The sequence below is a fragment of the Neofelis nebulosa genome, chromosome 9, assembly GCF_028018385.1.
Source record: "Neofelis nebulosa isolate mNeoNeb1 chromosome 9, mNeoNeb1.pri, whole genome shotgun sequence".
Taxonomy (NCBI): domain Eukaryota; kingdom Metazoa; phylum Chordata; class Mammalia; order Carnivora; family Felidae; genus Neofelis; species Neofelis nebulosa.
This window is the reverse complement of record NC_080790.1, coordinates 121,740,981-121,759,124: the sequence shown is the minus strand read 5'-3', so window position 1 is coordinate 121,759,124 and position 18,144 is coordinate 121,740,981.

The following is an 18,144-nucleotide window of genomic DNA, read 5'->3' as shown; positions in this document are numbered from 1 at the left end:
CTGTCCCACTCTCTCCCCTTCAGATGTGGCTCTTATTTGTTACCTGCTGCTCTGGACTTGGACAGCTTGACCGTTATCTGTTTTCCAGTCTCTCCGAATCCTAGGGTGTAGATGTGGTTTTTCCTTCGTCCATGTGCCACCATCGAGGTAGAGACCATTCCCCTCGTCCTTGCCCCTAGGAAAGGATGTGGCACCCACCGGGTGCATGCTGAGTGAATAAATGAATGAATGAATGAATGATTACTGAATGGATACGTTAGGGGAGTTGATGAAAAATCCCCTTGATGAATAGGTATCTCCCCTCAAAAAGAAAAAAAAGATGAAGAAAGATAATTCTGACAACTTTAAGGAACAAAACCTGAACAAATGGACAAAATGCCATGATTTTAATTCCTTCCACTTTGAATTGAGCACATGCTGTGGCCTCCCTGTTGTACCAGACCCCTAGAAATTATGGAAATATATATAAAAATGATGTAAGACCTCTTCAGCATCTTCCAGGGCACGCAGAGCACCCCCAGCCAAAAGAACGGCCTCCAGAGTGTTACATCCAGTGACCCTCAGCCTCCTACTCTCTCCCCAAACTCACGGTCTGGAACTCATTGTATCCTCTTGGAGAACCTGCTCCTTCTCCCATATCCCAAACCTCCGTGGGTGGATAAGAGCTTGGAAGAAAAATGCAGTGAGCTACAAGAGGTTACTCAGGGAATCTTGGCATTGCCTCGAAAGAAAATGATGAAAGGGGGAGTTTCCATGGGGAGAAAGTGTTCCTGAGTGCTTTAGGCAGGTGAGGAAAGGAGGAGCGAGGGCCCTGGGATGGGAAGGAGTGTGAGAGTGGCTCTGAGTACAGAGAGAGTGGGAAGGGTGGTGTGGGAAGAATACCCGGGGGGTGTTTCTTGCATGACCTGTTAACCTCTGTCCATGGATTTTAAGCAAGGAGGACAGTTGGCAGATGTTTCCATGATTAAATTGTGTGTGTAAAAGCTCTCTCACCGCTATTTAGAAAATGGATTGGTCAGGGCGATGTGCAATTAGAGAGAAGGATGTGGTCATCCTGGCCAGAGGAAGTGAGCCTGGTAACTGGACAGGCAGGAACGTGAATGAATTAGGAGGCCTGTAGGACGTAGGCAGGATGGTGGGAAGCAGGGAAAGAATGTTTGGAGACTGTGGACGTGGGAGTGGTTAGAGAGGACTGTGAGATGAACTGAGGGGAAGGCAGGGCGAGGTTACCGTGCGCCTCACATGTCATGCTAAGAAGTTTGAACTTTATCCTGTAGGCCACAGGGAGCCATTTGAAGGTTCGTAGCCGGGGAGTGATTTGCATATTGGAAAGGTCACTCTGACAGGGTATGGAGGATAGAGAGGGAGAAGGCAGAGCCAGGTGGACCTGCTAGGAGAGGGTTGTCATTGTCCGAGTGTGGAATGACGAGTGTCTGAGATGAGGGCATAGCATCGGGGGTGGAGGGAAGGGACTGGTGACGGGAGTGTTCCCGAGGTAGGACTGCACTGACCGGGGAGGGGATTGAACACAAGGGTGGTGCCATGGTGTTTGATGGGAGCCTGGAGAAGGGGGTCTGAGCAGAAAGAAGGTTCGCTCATTGGAAAAGTTACAGGTGAGGGGTTCGGGTGGCTCAGTTGTTTGAGCATCCGCCCCTTGATTTTGGCTCAAGTCACAGTTTCAAGGTCATGAGATTGAGCCCCACGCTGGGCTCCGTGCTGAGCGTGGAGCCTGCTTGGGATTCTCTCTCTCTCTCTCTCTCTCTCTCTCTCCCTCTGACGCTCCCCTGCTCGCATGGACATACACACGCATGCGCGCACGCTCTCTCTCTCTCTCTCAAAATAAAGAAGTAAACATTAAAAAAAAACAAAACCGACAACTTATGAGCAAGACCCTGTCCTAGGTGCTAAGGTGCGTTGAGTAAGAAAGATACTGCTTGTCCCCTGGAACTCACAGTCTAGTGGAGGAGAGACAGACATTGAGTAAAGAAACAAGTCCATTCATTAATCATGAATTGGAAGAAATTCTATGAAAGGAAGTAACAGGTACTATAATAAAGGATAACCACGTGTGGAGGTAAGCGGCCTGTTCTGGATAAGGTGGTTAGAGAAAGCGCTCTGAAGCGGCGACATGTAAGTGGATATCTGAAGAATGAGAAGTATTCAGGAGAAGGACATTGCAGATAGAGGAGCAAACACAGAAACACGGAAGCTGGAAAGTGCTTGGCGGGGTTGAGAAGCTAGAAGAAGGTCATTGTGGCCACACGGGAGTGAGCAAAGGGAGCAGCAGTGACCGGAGGAGGAAGCCAGGGTTGGATTGCTCAAGACTGTCCAGAACACACAGATTTTAGATCGTGCTTTAAGCGCCACTAGATGCTATCAGATGAATGAAACAGCAAAGTTATATAAACTGATGGAGCTTTTTTAAGTTGCTCGCTCTGTCTGCTCACTCAGTGGAGACAGGAGTTGAGGAGGACAAGAGAGGAAGCAAACATTTCAGAATAGATTTTGTTGTGGTAGTGGCAGATATTGTGGCTTGGCCTTGGGTGGTCCCTGCAGAGCTAGAGAAAAGAATATGGACTTAGGAGCGATTTAAACATCAAAATTGGAAGATCTTGGCATGAATAGGTGGATGGATGCATGTGGATAATGGAGGAGAGGGAACAATCAAGGATGAGTACCTGGTGTCTGACTTGAGCAGCTAAGTGAACATGGTCCTTAGTGAAATGGAGAAGCCATAGGGAAGAGCAGTTGAAAGTTAAACATGTATTGAGGCGGATGTGAAATTTTCATGGGGGGGGTTGGCATGGGAATCCTATGGTAGGGAGCTTAGTTAAGAAAACCCACCGGAGGACATAAACATTCTTTGGTTATCGAGGAATACTTGTTAAAGAAATGCAACAACGAATGAATAGATAATTAGACGAGAGTCATAAGGAAACTTGATAACAGAATGCTGCTCAGGGAATGGTATCAGCTATTTTCTATCTCTGGGGGGAAAAGTGAGCTACAGAGTTCAGTTAGGATGCAGCATGGGATGTGTTTATTGCTGAGTGATTTTACCATATTGCTGAGAAGACCAGGGGACTTGAGTCCAGGTCATCAGTTACTATACAGCAAGTATACAGCAAATACGAATATTACATTCAGAGTTGTAGTCTGAACCAGTTGTTACCAATTTTCATCTCTTGGGCTATTTCTTCTTGATCACCGGGCAACCACAGCCAGTTTCTGGAAACTTCTTGTTATAGATTTGATGTCTTCCTGTCACAGGACAGGAAACAACGCTGGGCTAGGTATTCCAAGAGTATGCACGTAGGGCATATTCAAACCACATCTGCCACTAGAAGACCAGTTCATCTAGAAGGTAAGGGAGAGATGCGGAGACCCACTCAGTTGAGGATTGAGTCTGTCTATTTATAGCCATTTGGCAAACATCAAAGCAAGGGGTAAATCCAGTGGTGGTGCAAGGGATGTGTTTGGTTTCACTCACGCAGTGTTTTGTATGAAGGTGGACAGGAAATTGCTAGGCTTAATTGCAAATTTGTATTGTCTTATATGTGACCACCTTGAGCTGATCATTTCACTGGACAGTCCTCAACAGACGTTTGTTTGAGACCTGATAAAAGATAATGACCATCATGAACACCGTCGTAGAGTTGATAATTGGTGAATCTGTTCTGAGAAAACCTGGGCTTAGAAGCCATGAAAGTGGTAGGGCAGAGTCTCTAGAAATATGGAAAAAGGCAAACATTCACTTTCTGGGATCTGAGGCACTGGAGTTGGGGTGGCACCAGCTGTAGCTGGGTATGGTAATGACTCGCCTATGCACTATTAGTATATTCCTTGTCAGGCCAGCTGAGTACTGAAGTCTAGGCTGCATCTGGATACAGAGAGAGAGGTCGAATAGTTGTGTGGGTGTCAGCCATCGGGTCACCCCAAAGCAGATGTCGAGACAGAGGTTGGGATGCAAGATATTTAGTGGAGAGTACCATCTGTGAAAGAAGAGAGGGAAAGCAGGATTGGACAGAGGTAGAAATCAAACTGTCATAAAGATTTGCCAAAGCCTTGGCCAACCCTGCAGAGAGCTCTGGAATGAGTATTGTCTATCAGCGTGTAAGGTGTTGGACCAAAATGGCCAAGTCTCTATTTTCTGACTTTGTCCAGTTCCTGGATTCAGGTTGCCCTGGGAAGGGAGTGCCTAGGGCAAGGCAGGCTCTTAAGAAGCCCACAGACGGAAACTCTGTGCTGATTGCATTCTATGCAGCTAGACAGCAAGTCTTTCCTTGAAGAGGGATCTGGGTGGAGCACCTTCACATTTATAGTAAACGTCAAACAAATAGATGATTAAAGGCTTTATGTGAGCCTTAGTAAGATCTCCGAGGCAATTTCTTCATTTATAAAATGGGGTATTATGAAAATGGTTTTTATACAGGTATGCTAAAAATCATCGGCTTGTACTTGGTCCTGTTAGAGAAGTCACAGCTTCCGATGATTGAAATCACCTTGCAGCTGGCGTCATGAAGGTAAACATGAACCCCCTTGCAAAGTCTAATGTCAACCCTCCCCAGTTCCCACTCAAACACCACAAAGCACTTTTTTTGTGGGGAGAGTGCAACTATCCAAGGACAAGGATTTTGAGCTGCTTGGTGCTCCTGAAGCTCTCGGGTACTTGAAGGAGATGAAGAAAGGGGGAAAGAATGTGAACTCCTTTGTAGGTAGGCAAAACGCTTGTCAAGAAAATGGCTTCGCAGACAGATCATTTTTACAGCCCTGAGGGATGTGGTAGGTGACACGGTCCTACAACCCAAGTTTTGAGCTTATTCTTCTAGATGGCTAGAAGTCAGCTTTTTTCAACCTGGGGCAAAGACTCATGACTGGAGTCCCATAAAGACCTCTGCCCCTTAGCCATTCTCTTCTTACTCTTCATTATATCTTCTCAAGGACCTTGCAGTTTGTGTGGGCAAAGCCTATGTGGAGAGAAAGTTACCGGGGACAACCTTTCAAATTCATGTGGTCGTGGCGAGTTATCCCACGTGACCCACTGGCCTTGATGCAGTTCAGATCTGGCACCGGATTGGTTTTGCTGCTGCTTCGACCTCTGTTGATTCAGCCTGATGCTTCCGATAGGCTGGGTATCTGGCATGAAAAGAGAGTTGGTGAAATGAGCAATGAGCGGGATTGTGTGGGTATGCTTATGGTGACGATGGGAGGGAATGATTACTAGGAATGTGGGTGTTGTGTAATTGGAAACATTGTTAGAGGAATAGTCACTGGTGTTTCTGGGGAAATGGATGGCCAAAAGATGGTCTTTGGAAATGCTGGACACTTTCAGACTCCTGTTGAAATAATCTATTTTTTTTCCGCCTTACATCCTTCAAGTACAGGGCACATGATTATAATTATTTCTACTCTCCTGCTGTTGCAGGAAAATGATTGATGTGAATGACATCTGAACAATGATTTTTATTTAAAGTATTTTTTTTTCCTGGTAAACATATTCAGAGCACTTACGAGCAAACTTTTAAAGTTGAAAACAATATAAGTTGTTTTGAATTTGAACATACTGGTGGGTTAGAGCAAACACAGACTTAAAAGCAAGGGCACGACAGAAGCAGAAGTGAACCAAATGGTCTCTTTGGATACTGTTGTCACTGTTTGTTTTGTGTAAGTTCAATATTTGTCCAATATTTCATAAGGATAGAAGTAAAGCAAAATAGAAAATGATAGTTTTCTACCAATGAGTGCAGTGTTAAGAAAAGATGGCAAAACAAAAGAATTTAGAAAATGTTTGGGTGCGGTGTTCCCAAAGTGGACAGTCTAATCATGCGTGCCCTGGTAGCAAGATGCCATGATAAGCCTGGGACGGGCTACGAGTCTGTCTCCATCGTGGTCTTGACGTTTCCCTGGAGACCCAGTAGGAACACAAGAGTAGAAGCGAAGAGAATAGGCTTGGTTTCTTGCCCAGCTTAAGGCCTTGCTCAGCGTGCCGCTCACACAACTTCCTTGGCCTCCCATCTGTAAAAATGGGAGGGTTGCGCTGTAAGATCGTACATTTCTTTCAGAGCTGTCATGCGTCATCCCATGAGGTGGCCTGAACATTTGGGGACGTTTTAGAAAGAGGCCAACACAGAGGAGAAGGAAAGGGTTTGGGGAGAGTGAAAACAGAACTCAGTGAGAACTTTATGTGTTTCTCATTCACTGAGTAACTAGTCTCTGGTTCTCACATCAAGTCCCTCCTCTTTGAAAAGAAGAAAACCACAACTGCTTGAGGGAGTGGTCCGTGAGATGCTGCCCAGAAAGCGGCTGGCGCTTTGCCTGGCCCATAACAGCCATCCTGGGAAGGACAGAGACGGTACTACTTTCCCACTCCTCCTGCATCTTCCACATGACCCAAGTGACATCGTCCTCTCTCTCTCCCTCGCTCCTCTTCCGCTCCCTCTGTCTATGTCTCTCTCGCCTCTCCCTCTCCCTCTCTCTCTCTCTCTCTCACTCTCACTCTCACTCTCACTCTCACTCATTCTGGACTCTCAGGCTTTCAAACTTACCCTCTTCTGTTTTAAAACCCACCTGTCCACTTCTGCTCACATGATACATTATTTCTGTAGAAGCTAAAGATCCTACGTGTTGGCTAAAGGGTCATCCTTCTCAGACATTATTGCAAGTTAAGGTAGGTCTGATAGGAAGAGAGGTGAGCAGAGCAATAGCCAGGTGAAAGATAGATGAGCTCTTTGGAAAGTAACAGTAACCTAAAGAGAGAATGAAATTCCAGACACTACCCTATCCGTGGCAGGAATCTGAAGGTATTCAGCCTCCCTTCCCCCTTCAAGCACAGGGCATCAGCAGTCCCCCCCTTCTGCTTTTGCATTGTCTGTCTTACTCTCATACACCGGAGATGGGCCAAGGACAAAAAAGCAGCGGGGTGCGACTCCAGAAGGTACATAAATGTTTCGGGGAACTTGACTCAGAATAGTCCAGCAACGTATTTCCCACCTGGAACATCTGAGGCCCTGAACTACAACCTCAGGTCAACAGGGTCTAAGCACGGGCAGCTAGAGGTTTAGGGTGAGTCCTTCTGCCACTCACCTGGAAGCAAAGCCTTATCTCAGCCTTTTTTTTTGAGGGGGGAGGGGGCAAACCCTGCAGTTGGACTTTGGAATAGGTTCCCTGGTCACCATTCCATTTCCCTTCTGAATTTCTTTTTGTTTCTCTTAAATGTTTATTTATTTGTTTTTGAGAGAGAGAGACAGAGACAGAGAGAGAGACAGAGAGAGAGAGAAAGAGAGCACGCAAGCAAGCTGGGGAGGGACAGAGAGAGACAAGGACACAGAATCCGAAGCAGGCTCCAGGCTCTAGGCTCTGAGCTGTCAGCACAGAGCCCGACGCAGAGCCTGAACCCACAAACTGTGAGATCAGGACCTGAGCCGAAGTTGGACGCCCAACCAACCAGCCACCCAGGCACCCCTCCCTTCTGAATTTCTTGTTGCCAGGCCAGACCCAGTTAACCATCCCCTGACCCTCTGCCTGGCTCTTTACAACCTCCTTCCTAGAGAATCTGTCCGCACATATTTGTTAATACTTGAAACCATCAAATAAGATCCGGTGTCATGGATCTATCTCTAGGTCTACTGAGCTGTTTCCCAGCCAACTTCGTGATATGCATCCATCCACCTAGGTCCTTGCTGCTCTTCCTTTTTCATAGATTTGATCTTCTCTCTTGGTTTATAGCAAGCTAAACAAAGTTTGAGTTTGTTATGGTTTTTTTTTCTTTACACTTAATATATGGCAAACTATTGGCTATGTCCATCTGCAGAAGAAGGTTCTTCAATGTTGCAGAGAGGCAGTCTGTGCATATAAGCTTGGCCACATCCTTACCTGTGCTGTATATAAATAATTTGCTTTTTGCTGGTTTGGTGTCTCCTCATTGAAGACCATCAAAGCTGCGTATTTTTAATATATTTTATAAAAACAGCATCACTTATTGAGCAATTTCTCTGTTCAAACTCTTTCTCTTGCCCAGTGGTCTAACATTGAGGTTGAGATCAGCTTCTTATTGATGGAGTCCTTGTACCTGGTATTTAAAATGGGAGCCATTCTATCTAAAGCTTATTTCAAGTTCTGAGACCTCATGATCGGAATGCATTCTTACTGAGGTTAAATGAACACACTATTGAAAGTGTTTCCTTCCTCATGAACCCTGAGCTTATGTTGGGGAGGAGAGTACAACATATATAGAGGTGTTTTTTTTCTCTTAAATAGAAAAATTTGTCACCAACTTGAAAAGCATGACCTCCCACCCCTCACTCACACAGGTTAAACAATTTCAGGACTTTCCATAACAAGCGTGGCTCATGTATCACACAATGTCAAGATCCTGAGGTTCGTTGATCACTTTCTTTTACATCATCATCAATCATTTTATGTTTTAATGCATTTGCTGATGAAATAAGTGATTACTTGGCTCAATATTTCTTTTGACTCATATAAACATTTCATTACTTGCTCTTAGTTTGTGGGTTTCGCAATTTAGTTTGTGTGTTTGTGTGTGGGATGATTCTTGGCGTAGATTGATTGAGGGATAATTCAATACTTTGTATGAAGAATATATAATAAAGAACATAGTGTTTGGAGTTCAAACCCATATTTGTACTTTACCAGTTGTGTAACTTGGAGCAAGTAGAAAATCCGTCTGGTCCGTTTTTTTCATCTGTAATTTACGGAGATTGATATCTGCCTTGCAGATTCCTTGTGAGGATCGAATGAGCTAATGCATACAAAATGCCTCGCACAATGTCTAGCACATGTTCAATAAATGTGACATTTTTTTTTGAGTCGGTGCATTCTGAGTGAAATTTTGTGAGTGGCTTATTCAAATTGTGTTGTTCCCAAATTGCTGCTCTCAAATCAGGTAGAAGACTCATCAGACCATGGAATCACAGTCAGTTATAGGGGTGTTTATAGGAAGACCACTGTATTGGTTAATCAGATATCTTCTGGATATTTAACCACGTGTAATGTACACATTGTTCTCTCTTTTTTTTTTTTTTCATACCATTGATGTAGATAGCCCTTAAACCTGAGAAAAGAACTATATTCCATAGGTGAGTAATAGAATAGCCTTTATGCTAAAAAACAATTTTTCTTGTTTTTAAACTAGGTCATTCTTATTTTCAAAGTGTAATTCTTATTTAGCGTAAGTATTCTCTTTAGAGTGATTTATATAGACCTTTGCCATATATCATGCCTGTACACATACAAAAAGACAAGTAATTGCACCGTAATGGTTTAAGGTGTTCTTAAAACATTTTATACTCAAGTCTGAGTCTTGTGGATCACCCCCTGGCTCAGATTCCGTTGCCGGGTTTTCTTCCACACTAGTGTCTTCTGTGTTTGCAAATATATTGGTGAAGAAACATTTCTGAAAAGAGAGCTCAACTCTCGTCCGTGGGCTTTTCCTCCAGGCCACTGACACACATTCTGAAAATGTGGATGGTCACGAACAGGCGATATAAGTGCGTGTGTCTGTCGGCTGTCTGGCTTCTCTGCACACCTGAATTCAGAGGGGTTGACATGTGCAACAGACACACCAATAGTTGTGTCTTGGGGCCAGTCCAGTGCAGTCACGATCAATAATAGTGTGTTAATGAAAGGTTGATGATGCTTCTGTTTTGAAGTCCACGCTGTGGGTTGCCCCATAGGACACCAGAATCAGGGCACTGATTGAGTGGATTCATAGCATCCTAAGTGCACCTTAGTGATGGGAAGGCTTGGGGACATCCTGGGCTTTTGCTTTTTTGTGGATCAGCCCCTGCTGAGGCAGTCCCCAGCACCAGGAAACTCTACTCTGAAGCAGACTGTGCTCTGACTCCTGGTTGCTAGCAGTCTTTCTTGGAACACGTGGCCTCTGGAGAGGGTGAGGGAGAACAAAATATTTATTTTAATTTAATAGCTCCTCTGGAGAGCACAGGGCCTGGGGTTCATGGAAGATACTTACTGATGAAGTTGGACCCTCCATGGAGGGCTTTTTTGACAGAGGAAGATCCTCTGTAAGAGACACCATATGAAGGCTGCAGACGTCCCTTAGCTTTGGAGGTTGGGAGAATCTGATGGATCTTCCAGAATAGCAGACATCACAGATGTCAGCAAACACAGAAAATGCCTTCAGATATTTTTAGCAAATGTAGCAGTGGCAAAGGTGGGCAACTCATGCATGTTCTCTCCTTTTGTAATAAATGCACAGTGCCGGTCAGCAAAGCACTTAGTTTGTATTACCTCTATCCTTTCAGACATGCAGCGACAGGACTGATCAGGTTTGTCCATATTTACCCAGGTAGGTTTATGCAAACTAGGGTGGGGTTTTAGTAATGAAAGGGGGAGATACCCAGCGGTGAGGCTGGCTACCACTGGGGAAACCAAAGCAGGGATAGAAGCTTAATGGATACGTTCCCTTGGGCTTTGCTTGAGATGAGTGTTAATCATAATGACCATGACAACTACAAGGTGGACCACTGTATGCCAATCGGATGCTAATTGCTGTGCATTGTTAACTTATTCTTCACAGCAAAGTTTTGGAGATGGGAAATGGCCGAAGATTACACCCAACTCTCTGGGAACCAATCTGATGATAATTCTATACAGTGGATGGTTTTCCGATCTACTTTTAAAAAGGTAAAATCAATAAAACAGCATAGCGTAATGACACTGGATAAATCATTTCCTGGTAACTTCTTAAATGTCTTAGGCCTAAGTTAACTACTTTCGCCCTTGCAAATTCTATCCTGGTCCCGTTTACTTGCATCTATATTTGAAATCAGGAGCTTCACATTCTGGGTTCCCCTCCCGTCCCCCATTTAGCATCATATTGGAAGCATGCTTTCATGTTTCTTGATTCCAGGGAAAATTTTAGATCAGAAATTCCCAAATATGTTTTCAAAATAAACATTGAGTAGGTCTCTAATTCTCCTTGTTGCAGATAATGTCAGTTATATTTGTTTCCAGACTCTGGAATCCCAGGGGGCACATTCTTCAAAGGTCAATCCCGATAGGAAGTTCAGAGAAGTCAGACCAGCCTCCCTGGGCCCCACCCTAGCCTGGGGGCCTCTTGCCATAAATAGGACCAACTCCAGTGACAGGGGGCCCTGAAGGGAGAATTTGAAGGTTCCGTTCAATTTTAGTTTTCAAAGTGGCGACTTATCAGAAGACCTGTGTTGGTCTTGCCTGAGAAGGGGATACCTGATATAAATCCAAATATTTCTTGTCCAAGTTTTTGATTGTTTTCTGGATTATTATTGAGCATTTTCACCAGAAACGTTGAATCATGAATTTTCAAGTCACACAGCCCATTACATCTCTAATTATAAATAAATGGTTTCAGCTTCTGCCCCTCTTGGGGTTTATAGATTAGTCAGCACCCTGATCCATCCCTGACTCTGTGTTTCTTTTTCCTGGAGAGACCATTGGACTTAACCCTTCTGGGAAAGGCTTTGGCGTCCGTGAGGACAAGTCCGCTCGTTGTATGTCTTTTGCAACCCCATCCTAGAGGATGGGGCCTAGCAATCAGCTTGATCAGAAAGGGAGTGTCCACCCAGCCTAGTTGGAATCTGCTCTGGAACTCTCCATCAGAAGACACATACTAAGCCATCTGAGTCATTAACAGCTCCTACCCAAATCCCATCTTCTGTTGGTGACAATTTGAGCATGCTTCACTCTGCACAGAGTCCCTTACCCCACCCTGAGTCCTCAGACATAACGTGACATCAGAAGGAACCAATATTTTGCTTTGAAAAATCTTTTTTCTTTCCTTTTTAAAATTTCTGGAGTGGTGTTACGGACTTTGGTAGTGAAAATCTGAGGGAAGGAACCACTCTGAGGCATCGATTTAAAGCCAAGCAACTGAGACAACCAAGTTTTCCTGGAAATGTGTGTGTGGAGGATGTTTCGGGACCTGTCATTCGGGTCATGTGCTGTTTCTAAACCATTGGGATGATGAAGGAGAGGATCGTGCTAGCAGAATGAGCGTCATTGGTCAGCTGCTCGGTTCCCCCCTCCCCCACCTCATCCCCAGTGCATCCAGCTCTTTGGGCTGAATTAATCCTCTTAAAAACTGAAGCCACTGACTCACTTGTCCACCAAACACTTTCCAGGGCTTCTTACTGCCTTTGATTCCAGCTCGAATTCTCCACACGTCCACAGATTGCTTTCTGCTCCCCCACGAGCCTTCTGGTGCACGGCTCCCTCAGAGCAGGCAAACTCAGCGGCTTCCTCGTTGTACAAGTTACTTCCTTGCTCCAAGCCCTGGGTTCCTCCTTGGTGGATTAAGGATTCCTACGTCATAGAGATGTGAGTTTTAGAGCATTCTTAAAGCAAACCCCGATGAGGCTTTTTGGGGTGATAGTGGGGTTCGTGGGGTCCAGGACCGAAGACATCTTTGGTGCAAAAAGGTGATTTTATTGAAGCACCGGGTGGGGCACCCGTGGGCAGGAAGAGCTGTTCTGGGACCATGAAGAGAGACTGGTTTTGTACTGTGGAGTTGGGGGGAGGTAAAGTCCAGGGGAAGTTTCTGCTGCGATTCTCATCTGCTAAACAAGACTCACAGGATCCCCGAGGCCTAGCTATTGTCAAGCTGAGGTTGGTTTTCCCTCTAGCAAAGCATTAGCATTAAGACAGTAGGGAGTTCCTGGAGCCTCAAGTATCTGTCAGTGGGCTGCAGGGTATAAGGAACTTTAGTTCTATCTGCCATTTCCTTCTGCCTTTGTTCCCCACATCCCTGTGGAGGGGTGATGGAGACTTAGGTCCTGCCGGGCTTTGATCTCTATCAGTTAACTAGTTGTTTTCCCCTCTCCTTTGTTCTTGGGCAGCCAGGAGTGCCTGAGGAACATCACACATGTCCCACCTGGGGGGTGGGATATGGCCTGTCCCCCTGCCTTAGGCTCTCTCATCAACCCCACAAGGTGCGCGCGCACACACACACACACACACACACACACACACATCACGTGCACAGCCACCATTTGGAGAACTGAAAGTATCTGAGAAATGGGTGCAACTGATAAAAACCTTGTCTTATACAGCTATAGAAATACTCCATGGCTAACAGGTACTATTTTACTTACGTTGTTCACTTTTATTCTACGATTGATTCAGATGCTATTTTGCTTTCCTCTCTATCAACCATAGGAACTGTTTCTGTTTGCATTGTTCATTTTGGTGCTTAATGTTATATTCCCTTTGACCATTTTTCTCACTGTGTGTGTGTGTGTGTGTGTGTGTGTGTGTGTTTGAGAAAAGTTGGAGGTGTGGAAATTCTTTCCAATCAGGTTTGCAAATTCTTACAGAGAATGTAGTTAACATGCTATTTATTGAATAAAAGGAAGGCTGGAAGGGAGGGAGGGAGGGAAGCAGGGAAGGAGGTGGAAGGGATGGAGGGAGGGGGAAGGAGAGAGATGACAAGAGGGAAGGAAGAAGGTTAGTAGCCAATATATCTTTGGTTTTTTGGGGTTTTTTTCTCTCTTCCTTATATGACTGAGAACATGTCAATCTTCCTCCACCTGACCTGGAGAAGTCACTTCTTGATAATGACTAGCCCTCAGCAGGTCTAGAACCACACCGGTAATATCCAGGCACAGAAGTGGAAAGTCACGTTAATGCACAGGGTCTGGGGCATCCAGAGGGGCAGCCAGGCTACTGGAAGAGGTACAATCAGAAGTACAACGGAGTGCCCTTGGAATCCCGAACTGCCCAGCAGGGTTAGAGGCCAGGCAGTAGGCTACCACTGTCTCTTAGGAAGCTGATTTCAAGGTCAGAGCAGGAGACAGAGGCTCAAGAGGGACCTGAACTCAAATCAAGTTCAAATGGTAACCCAGGGTCTCAATAGCTTTGGAACTTGGTCCCAGTCTTAGAGCCAAAAATGAACCAGCTGCCTAGAGTTGGATATCCCAACTGCCTGGTTTAGAAGACATTGACTCACACACCTGGGGACAGGCAGTGTGCCCCGGTCAGTCCCTGTCCAGATAGGCTCTGTTTATGGTCTAGAGTCAGTGTGTGTGTGGGCATGTGTGCACTAGGTTCTGCTCTAATGCTTCCTAATGTGTATTAAGACACAGGGGGTACTTATAAGTTGAAAATCCATGGATGATGAGGGACAGCTGGATCTTCTGTGATAGAAATTGGCATTCTTGGAAGCAAGAAGCAAATCTTAGTCAAGGCCAGAGCCGACAGCCAAAATTAGTAATTAAAAGTTGGTCCTGTTAAGAGATGAAGGACAGAAAACTAGTTAAGTTGTGAGCTACCAGCCTAGAATTATGACTTTGGGTCCTGAGATCCACAGATGAAGCCTAATTCAAGAGATGAGCTAGGGGCACCTGGGTGGTTCAGTTAGTTAAGCGTCCAACTTTGGCTCCGGTCATGATCTCGGGGTTCATGAGTTCGAGCCCCGCATCAGGCTCTGTGCTGACTGCTCAGAGCCTGGACCCTGCTTCGGATTCTGTATCTCCCTCTCTCTCTGCCCCTCCTCTGCTTGCACTGTGTGTCTCTCTCTCAAAAATAAATAAACCTTAATTTTTTTTTTTTTTAAAGAGATGAGCTACTGGGAGATAGGTGAATTCTAAGCTGAACAGGAGCACAGACCTGTTTAAGGACCCAGCTGGGGAAGAGAGAGGGCAGCAGGGAGGGTGTTCAGACCCGGCTTTAGCCGTTGGACCATGGTCCCTGCACCAGCACAACCAGTGGAAGCCAAGAGCTATGGCACATTCACCCCAAGAACAAGACCACTTTAGTCTTATCAGATGGTCACCCTGCACAGCACCACCATCAGCAGGGCTAAGTTACAGACGTGCCAATTGGTCTTGGTTCCTTCGTGCTTCTCCTGGTCGTTTATTTAGTGACAACATATACACCAACACAGATATGGACAAAACCCCAAGGGATTAATGTCATTACCACCTGCCTTGTTCAGCCAGGACGTGTGTTTGGGGAACTCTAGTTGGTAATGATCTCAGTCCTTTGGCCAATTATGAAATTGCCCAGGTCACATTTGTTCCCGTGGCATTTTTGGTTTTGACTTAACATCGAGCTTTAGCATCAAAAATCCCCAGGGCGTAAGCACAGCGCCATACACGCACGCGCGCGCGCACACACACACACACACACACACACACACACGCCGTGTGCCTGTGGCTTGGATGCAGCTGCATTACAACTGGAGACAGAGGGTGATGGAAGGAGAGAAGGTGGCGGCAAGGTTAACACATGAGAGAACTCGAGCTCGCTCATGCTGTGAGCTCCGGGTACTTATTTTAGAAACTGTGAAAGATTTTCTAGAGATTTACCGCAAGAAATCGGTCCTGAGGCAGAGAGGGTTCAGAAAGGCTTTCTATCATGCCTTATGTAACTCAGGAAAAAAAAAATATTATTCCCCTGAATTGGGGGTGAGACGAGATGGATTTGTACAGTGACTAACTGCCTAAATACTTCAAGCCTTGCCGCCTGCCCCTCTCTTTGAAGAACAGGAAATAATAAATCAGAAGATTGGGGATTTACTTCCATTTCAAGGTGCCAATAGCTGAGCAAGTTCGCTGGCTCCGTGCCTAAGCTTTTTCGTGTGCGAGGCAGGCAGAGGGAGAGGGCCTCAGTGCTTCTTCGGGTAGCGATGAGGGCCGTGAAGTCTGGCGATACAAAAGGAAAGGGGATATTCCTCATCGAAGTCACTTATTTTGTGCAGGTCAGTGGACCATTGAGAAAAGCAGAAAATCAGAGCCTCACACCTCCAGGCCCGTTAGGTGACTCCCCCTCGGTGACTCCCCCGTTAGGTGACTCCATCAGAATGGCATGTTTTTAGATTACCTGGGTGTCTGGGGAAACATCTCTGGCATTACGCTGCATGTTGCCACCACAGGCAGTAACGTGAGGACGCTCGGGAGGGGCTCCTTGGGGTGCTCTCTAGGATGAACTCCAACAGCGTTCGCATTCCATCCGTTTGTAAGTGAAATTCCATATTTCCTCGATTAGAAATCCACCTCCAGGCCTCACCCCCACCTGCAGCCTCTTGCTGGGCTGCCCGTTGGACTCAGAACAATTACAGAGGCCCCTCCGATGACAAGTCCTATTGGCTGAGCACCAGTGGGTGCTTAGGCCACTTAAATGGGTGTTTAGGCCACTAAACACAAAGGGAAAGGTGGGTAAGGAGCCCCAATTAGTGAAATGACCTGACCAAGCTCTCAGAGGTTCAGCAGAAAGGAATCTTTCTGTGTTTATAGGCCAGGGTCGACCCTGTCCCCAGCGGGCTATCAACACACCTTGTCCCATTCCGAGGGCCACGGATTTGTTGGGGCAGGGGTGTGGGCAGAGTTATGTAAGCAAATAGGGCAGTCACCCTTTCTCTGGTGGCAGGAAAGCGTGGCATGGCCGTGAACTTGTAGGTCCTGGTTTTATGATTGCCAGTCTGGAGTGATTTTGAGCCAAGGCTCTGTGGCCCGGGATGCCCTTCTACTCCATCCTTGGGCCCTTTGCCCGGAGCTGCTTGCGCCTCTGCACATCATTTTTCTGGGAGTCTCCAGAAGCCCCTGCTTAACTCAGGGATGCGTCCGGTCCTGACTCCCATTTTGCGTCCTCAGCTGCTGGTCTATTCCCCACAATGGCCTTTCGATCTTTGTGTTTCATAACCAGCTCCCCCAACACCGGCTGGATTTTCCTATTCATTGGTTGGGACTTGGCTCTTGCCCCTTCTCTCCTGACTTTGCACGCCCGCTCTGTCTTAGCCCACTTGCAGATCTGGGCAAGAGAGGCTTCCCCTGATAGATCCTGCCCAGGACTCGCATCAGCAGGGCTACGTACCTGACCTTCCCACTTGGAGAACAGTGGTTAAAGAGTTCAGGCTGGAAAGTGAAATCTCTCAGGCCACATTTGCCACTTACTGACACGTGAGCTAGTCAGTAATTAGTACTAGTTAACTAAACTAGTAAACTAGTTAACTAAACTAGTACTGCCTCACGCCATGACTGGAGCCTGAGGCAAAGGGAAAAAGACACCAGTACTGATCCTGTCTTTATTTTAAATGTTGAGGTTTTGTTCACTGTGAATTTTTTTGCATTATTTCTGATTTTTAAAAATCTTGATTACTGTGGTTTTGTTTCTTGCGGTGGGGTTGGGGGAGGAGAGATGTCCTTTAATTTCACACCCAAAGCAAATACCTCAGTTGCCATACCTCATTCTGGCCCGGCACTGAATCTCACTTTCTTCATCTCTGACATGGGGATCTTAATGGTGTCTACCTATTTTTATTTATTTATTTTTTTAATAATTGCAGGTTTAAAAAAAGTAATTTTATAGTTGACCCTTAAGCAAACATGGGTTTGACCCACTTAACATGGATTTTTTTTCAATAAATACAGTACAGTCCTATAGATGGAGTTTCCTTATTATTTTCTTAATAACGTTTTCTTCTCTCCAGCTTACTTTACTGTAAGAATACAGTATATAATACATATAACACATAACATATGTGTTAATCGATTGTTTATGTCATTGGTAAGGCTTTTGGGCAATAGTAGGCTGTTAGTTGAGTTTTGGGAGAGTCACAAGTTATATGTAGATTTAAATTTTTTTAGTTAGTGTTTATTTTTGAGAGAGTGAGAGAGAAAGAGAGAGAGAGAGAGCATGAATTGGGGAGGGGCAGAGGAAGAGGGAGACACAGAATTTGAAGTAGGCTCTAGGCTCTGAGTTGTCAGCACAGAGCCCAACGCGAGACTCAAACTCACGGACGTGAAGTAATGACCTGAGCTGAAGTCTGACACTTAACTGGCTGAGCCACCCGGGCGCCCCATGTGTGGATTTTTAACTGCACTGGTGGGATCGGTGCTTCTAACACCCCACGTTGTTCGAGGGTCAACTGTAATGGAAATTGTGTGCATCAAGAGTTAGGAAAGTACTTGAGTCATGCTACGTGCTCAAAAAATAAAAAAGAAAAGCGTGATTTTTGTGACCATAAAACTGTATGTATTTTATTATTATTATTTGTTAATATGCTATCATTTCTCAGAATGTTACTCAAGTCCTGTAAATTCCTTGAGGAAAGACTTTGGGTTGTTGTCTTTATCTTTCTGCAGCAGTGAAGTGTTCCACACACCAAAGTTTCTCCAGCAAAGCTGTTGT